This window comes from Otolemur garnettii, unplaced genomic scaffold, assembly GCF_000181295.1.
Source record: "Otolemur garnettii isolate 467f Iridium unplaced genomic scaffold, OtoGar3 scaffold00010, whole genome shotgun sequence".
NCBI classification, from domain to species: Eukaryota; Metazoa; Chordata; class Mammalia; order Primates; family Galagidae; genus Otolemur; species Otolemur garnettii.
The window spans coordinates 24,146,056-24,152,901 of NW_003852405.1; the positions used below are offsets into that span (position 1 = coordinate 24,146,056).

The 6,846-nt window shown below is 39.3% G+C and overlaps 1 non-coding gene across 1 annotated transcript; it reads left to right on the forward strand.

Annotated features, from left to right (window-relative positions):
• The first annotated feature begins 1,226 nt into the window (after nt 1–1,226).
• On the forward strand, nt 1,227–1,330 carry LOC111723351. Its single transcript, XR_002771915.1, has one exon. It is a non-coding gene; the product is annotated as a U6 spliceosomal RNA (small nuclear RNA).
• The last annotated feature ends 5,516 nt before the right edge of the window (nt 1,331–6,846 follow it).

Below are 6,846 nucleotides of genomic sequence, written 5' to 3' on the forward strand. Positions count from 1 at the left end.
CCATTCTTTTTAGAAGGGACCATTACTGGTCAAGTGTTTCTAAACATGCTACACACATCCACGTTTGTGCACTTTTTGGGAAAGATTTGACTTTACTTCCAATAAGAGGGTACTCCATCATGCTTCCCCTGAGACGTGAGGGCTTACCTTGATGGTAAATTGCCAGGACAGTGGACATGACAAACATGTGTGGTTGAGTTTTTCTGATGTTCTCCTGACTTAAAACCCCTTGACTTCTACCTATGGGGAACCTCAAAGGATGTGGTGTACAATTGAAAACCAGCCGCAATTGTGGTATTTTGGAACAAATTGACACGGCGTGCACAGCAATCCACATGCACGTGGGCACTTTGGTCAACATTGCTCAAGCAATAGTTTGCAGTGATTGCAAGTACCTGGATGCTAGGTAACCATGTTGAGCAGAAGTCGACATGATTAGCATTCATTTTTTTTGTTGTTATCAGTAGACATTGAGTATTATGATTTTAACATAGTTTTTTTCTTTCTTAAAATGTGTATACATTTTTTGGCATCCTCTGTATTTTGAGCCTATTTTCTGGCTGAGAAGGTTCAAGAGAAGAAGACTGGGTCATAGGGCTGAGACAAGCTGCAGGGGCTTGAAAACTGGGTGCAGATGTTAAAGTAAACAGCCCCCAGGCAGAAGCTAACTAGAGGGGATGAAAACCACAGGCAAGAGCTGGCTTCCACCGGCTTGTCAGCTATCTCCGTCACCTTACGTGGACTTGGGCTGATTATACTATTGTTTATGTTGTGGTTTTACAAGTTCTCCCCCCTTGCAATCACCATGACTGTTCTGAAAACAACCAGGTAAAGTATGAAAAGAGGTGGGAACCCAAGTCTAAAAATCACAACCCAACTTCTTACTGAAAGCCAATGCTTTAGCCTTGAATAGGCCTCTTCTCAATGAATAAGACTTCAAAAAACCAAAAACTACTTCTGCCCAATGCGACTGCTTTCTTTCAAGCTTGGCCGCGCTCTCTCCCCTGAGAGTATACTTTCACTTTCAATAAAAAGCTGTGCCTTGCTTGGTGAGCACGGTGCATTTTGAAATTCTTTTCTCCTTACGATCACCAAGAACCAGGAAAAACCTCCACTCAGAGGCCAGTAGCAAAGGCTCAACAGTGAAAGGGTCTTGACATTCAGAACACAGCTTCCATATTATATTTTATTTAAAGAATTTTTGAACAGTCAAGTACATCAAGGTCGTGCTTGCTTTGGTAGCACATATACTAAAATTGGAACACAGAGAAGATTAGCATGGCCCCTGTGCAAGGATGACACGCTAATTTGTGAGGCAGTCCATATTTTTCTTAACAATAAAGGTCTGTTAAGCAGAAAAAAAAAAAAAAAGAACATCAAGGTCTTCAGAGATTATTTCTTTCACATTTTCTGGGCAGAAGTTTCCTTCTAAAATGACAAATACAGCTATAACAAAATGAACTTAGAGTACTTCTTATATCACTTAAAAGTTGTTAACTTAAAAACATGACTGTAGTTCCAGGATGTGTAAATAAATGTTCTAAAATTGTGTGGCAAAGGAGAAATTTTCCTTGATATAGTTAGAAGACAGGAATTGTTTCTGTCAGTTAAATAAATATTGCTAGGTACAATGGTAGTCTGAACATGCAAACGTAAATATGGACTGACCTAAGTATTATTTGAGACAGAGTCTCACTTTGCCACCCTCTGTAGAGTACTGTAGCGTCATAGCTCATAGCAACCTCAAACTCTTGGGCTCAAGTGATTCTCTTGTCTCAGCATCCAAGTAGCTGGGATTACAGTGCCCGCCACAACACCCAGCTTTGTGTGTGTGTGTGTGTGTTGTTGTTGTTGTTTAGCAGGCCTAGGGCTGGGTTTAAACCCACCAACTACAGTGCATGTGGCCGGTTCCCTAACCACTGAGCTTTGGGCACCAAGCAGATTGATCTAATTATTAAGTAATGATTTACTAGTGCTGGAGAGATCCTGGACCTTCCAGAATTTGTGGAGCTAGGTGGAAGGGTTTGTGTGCCGAGGTTTTGAACCTGATGCTCACATCAGTGAACATTATAGAATTTTCTTTCAATAGCATTCATGTGACTCTAAGTACAGAGGGAAGATAAAGCCGGGTGGTAATGGAAGTCAGCCCTAGCTGCTGTAGCTTCTGCAATAGACAAGGCCCCCCGTGTGGCAAGGATAAGTATACTTTATTGAATTCTTCCAGCTGGGGTTAACCTGTTCCATGAACTACAGAATAGAGCATCTGCTCGAAGATTCCTGAGAGTCTCCACCTTCTTATTTAGCAAATGAGTGGAAACAATTAACACATCTTTCAAAAATACCTGGCAGAAAAAAAAAAAAAAAACCTGGCAGAGTTTGATTTAATAGCTCTTTTTTTTTTTTTTGAGACAGAGCCTCAAGCTATCCCCCTGGGCAGAGTGCCATAGCATACAGCTCACAGCAACCTCCAACTCCTGGGCTCAAGCGAGTCTCCTGCCTCCGCCTCCCAAGTAGCTGGGACTACAGGCACCGGCCACAACACCCGGCTATTTTTTGGTTGCAGCCGTCATTGTTGTTTGGCGGGTCCGGGCTGGGGATTCGAACCCGACAGCTTAGGTGTACGTGGCTGGCGCCTTAGCCGGTTGAGCTATAGGCGCCGAGCCGATTTAATAGCTCTTAAACATACTAATCACTTATTTAGTGAACAAGAGGCTTCAGTCTTATTGCATAACTCAAAGAACCTAGTTGTCACTAGTAATGATTTTGAAGTCCTGTGAAATGTTCTAGACATTAGAATAATGCCCTGGATTCAGAAAACAACCCCTGTGAAAATATGAATGCCACTAAGCATAGAATGTGAGCCTTTAGACTACGTAACCAATTGTATTGTGTGATTTGAAAGATGCTAGAAGATGCCCTCATTTCTCTTATTTTTTTCCCATCAGCTGAGTCAAAAATTCTAAACACATGTATGTATATGTGTGTGTGTGTGTATATATATACACATATGTGTGTGTATATGTGTATATCTTTAGTTCAAAGCAGTTTTATACTAACATTCCCTTTGTTTGATTTTGGGGAGAAATAATCATTTCTATGTAATTATGGTAGAACTAGTGATAATGATAAAATTCATAGTAATAGACTCACTTATGGTATGCTGGTTATATATTAGTCATTGGGCCCAGTTTTCCATACCCCTAAGTCCTTATGAAGATAACTATAAAGAATGCCCAGATGGAGGCAGTGACCTTATCTTCATTGCATTTTCTTTTTCTCTTTCTTATTATGATTTTTTTTTTTTTTTTGAGATAGGGTGTCACTTTCTTGGCTGACTAGAGTGCTCTGGCATCACCACAAACTCCTGGGTTCAAGCAATCCCCTTGCCTCAACCTCCTGAGTAGCTGGGACTACAGGCCTATGGCATGTCAAGATTCCTTTTGTTTTTATTAATTTATTTAATGTACATTTAAAATTTATTTTGTTTGCTTCATTTAACATTGTCTTTACACATGTTTTCATCATCGCTTCTTGGCTGTATTTATTCACTGTAGGTAAAGCCCACATGGCCTGGTGAATCCGTCCACCTGAATGCTGGTGACGTGCCCTCTCTGGTTCAGTGGCTGCTTATGTCCAAATGGACACTACCACTGCCTGTCTTTCACTGTCTTTTTCTCTAAGAAAAATGTTAATCATCCCAAAATTTGAGATTTAAAAAGGTTTAAAACACTATAAAACACATGACCTTAGATTTGGTGATTGCATATGGCACCTGGAAAGGGCTGCTTAATTACAAAGTGATTCCAGAGTACTGGTTGGGCCATTTTCCCCCAAAGGAAACTTCAAATAAATGTCAAAAAGTCATCAATTATTGAATGCAAATTTCATGAGTTCATCTCCGTATGTGGTATTATTTAAGGAATAAAATTCAAAAAAGAAGCTTATCTTAGATATGGTGGGCTTTGAAGGTCTCTCTCTATTTTCTTTCTTTCTTTTTTTATTGTTGGGAAATCATTGAGTGTACAAAGAACCAGGTTACATTGCTTGCATTTGTTAGGCAAAGTCCCTGTTATAGTTGAGTACTACCCCAAGAGTTATATCATACACTATAAACCCCCCACCCCTTCCTCCTCCTCTCTCGTGGCTCCCTCATTCCCCTCCCCCTCCCCCTGTCCATTGTCCTCATATCAGAATGGAGTACATTGGATTCTTGCCTCTCTATTCTTGTGATGCTTTACGAAGAGGAATGTGTTACACCATCTTTTTTTATTAGCTAAATAGTATTCCGTGGTATACATATACCACAGCTTGTTAATCCATTGCTGTATTGGTGAGCCTTTAGGTTGTTTCTACAATTTCGCAATTGTAAATTGTGCTGTGATACACAGTCTAGTGCAAGGGTCCTTGTGGTAAGAAGATCTGTTTTCTTCTGGGTAGAGGTCCAGTTAATGGGATTGCAGGATCAAATGGGAGGTCTAGTTTGAGTTCTCTGGGGATTCTCCATCCTTCCTCCCAAAAAGGTTGTATTAGTTTGCCAGGAGAACTGGGTAACTACATGTAAAATACTGAAACTTTGTAAACTATCTCTTTAATTTATAAAGACTTTGAATCTTTTGGGTTCATTCCAAAGTTTGCTTTGCAGCTTTATCATCAATCCATTCAAACTGAGGCGTGACATCTGTGTTTACAAAGTCCTAATGCCTTTGTCTAGGCCAGGGGTCTTCAAGCTTTTTAAACAGGGGGCCAGTTCACAGTCCCTCAAACCATTGGAGGGCCGGACTGCGGGCCCCGGGGAGGAGTCGGCTGCTAAGCAGGACAGGCAATGGCGGCAAAAACACCCGGCGGGCCAGATAAATGTCCTAGGCGGGCTGCATGTGGCCCGCAGGCTGTAGTTTGAGGACCCCTGGTCTGGGTTCCCAATTTTTGTTTCTGATCTTCATACCTGCTGTTACAGGAGGAGCCTGGTTCTTTAAACAACGGAGACCCAGTTAAGTGTCTCTCCTCAGAAACGTTTTGTCATTGGCCAGACAGTGAGGAAACCATTGAATAGCAAATCCAGAGTTACTTCTTGAGGACACACTGTGAAACCACAATCTCCAATCTGTACCTGCTCACATTCTCAAACTAACAGGGTTATCTTTCAAGGACAGGTTAGTTCCTCCTAAAATTTTTATAAGAGAAGTGATTGCATCCATGAATTAAAACCAGACTAATCAACATGGAAATGTTGAATTTTTCATAGGGTTTAGGTGATCGCTGTTTTAATGGACATTAAAAGAAAAATACTATCTGCCTAGGTGTGTTACAGTAATAACAACGCTATTGTTCAAATGTATGTGCAAGCATTAAATACATCTTCCTCTAAAACATAAAAATTATACCCTATTTCTGATCTTTTTGAAGATCTGTGTAAAGCTAAAGAAATGTTCATTAATGGTCTGGCTTTCATCCAGATTTGAGTCAAGAAAAGCTAGCTTATTTATAAACAAAAGTCCCAGTAACTTGCCTTTCCGGGATTACAAATTCTTACTATGAATCATTCTGTATTGTCTGAGATATTTTCTAAATTTAGGGTGCAATTTATTATCTAAATCCTTGCATGTTGCAAGATTTTTGCCCTTTGTTCTCCAATGTGTAAAAATAAAATTAAAAAGTCCCTAAATCCACAGCATAATGTAACATGATAAAAAGCTCTTTGTTTTAGAAAATTACATGTCAGTCCTGGGTAATCTATAGCACCAATTAACCAACAATGATAATTATAAGTTCTTAAAAGCTAGCGAATGTGTTGCTCTTTCTTACAGATGATGATGATTTTTTTCCCATATGCTTTGAGATTATTTCCCCTTACCTCATTTTAGAAGGCCCACCTTCTTAAGGGCACAAAACTGTTCACACCACTAAATCTTCTAGGAATTGGCAAATAGTGAAATTCTGAATGGAGTGGCAGAATTGCTCCTTGAGGAGGGACTGGACTTTATTTATTCTTGGTGAGTTCTAAATGCACAAAAATAAAGGACTTCCCAGTTGCCAGAGAGAGTTCAGCATGATTATGACTTCACAGATCCTTTTCCTAAAGAAAAAGGAGCAAAAAATGGGAAGAGTCATGGTTTTTTTTTATTGGATCTAAAAAGTATACGCACACAGGGAATATATTTACACCAGATATAAGAAGTCATAATCAAAGTAGTATTGTATTACCAAATTCCTGCCAAGAAATTTAGAAATCTTGACTTGGCAGTCTGTAAATCAGAGATATCCCTTTACATATAGTATTCTAGGAATTAGAGAAAAATATGGGTCATCAAGGTCCTCATATACATTCCCATTATCTTGTTTCCTTTGATAGAATTGGAGTGGCCTTTCAGCAAAATTATCATCAACTACTTTACTAGTTTGACATTTGCAAAGTAGCTCCGTTCAGAGAATTCAAAACTTAATGGGTCTGACTCAAAAATGTGTGGTCTCATGGAAAAACCTTGGGAAAGTTTTGCTTATGACCTTGGAAATTAAACCTTATAAATGCTTTGAGAGATAGTCAAGGTTACTATTCACAAAAGCCATGGCTGACTTATGGTTTAATTTAGAACAGTTGTTGGCAACTTTTTCTGTGAATAGCTACGTTGTAAATATTTTAGACACTGTGGGCCATATAGTCTTTGTCCCAGCTATTCAACTCTGCAATTGTAGCACTGAAAACAGCCATAGACAGTGTATAAATGAATGAACAATACTATATTCCAATAAAACTTTATTTACAAAAATAGGCAACAGTTGGATTTGGTCCTATGCCATAGTTGAAAACTCCTGATGTAAAAAGCTCCAGTGTTAAAGATAGAATTGTAG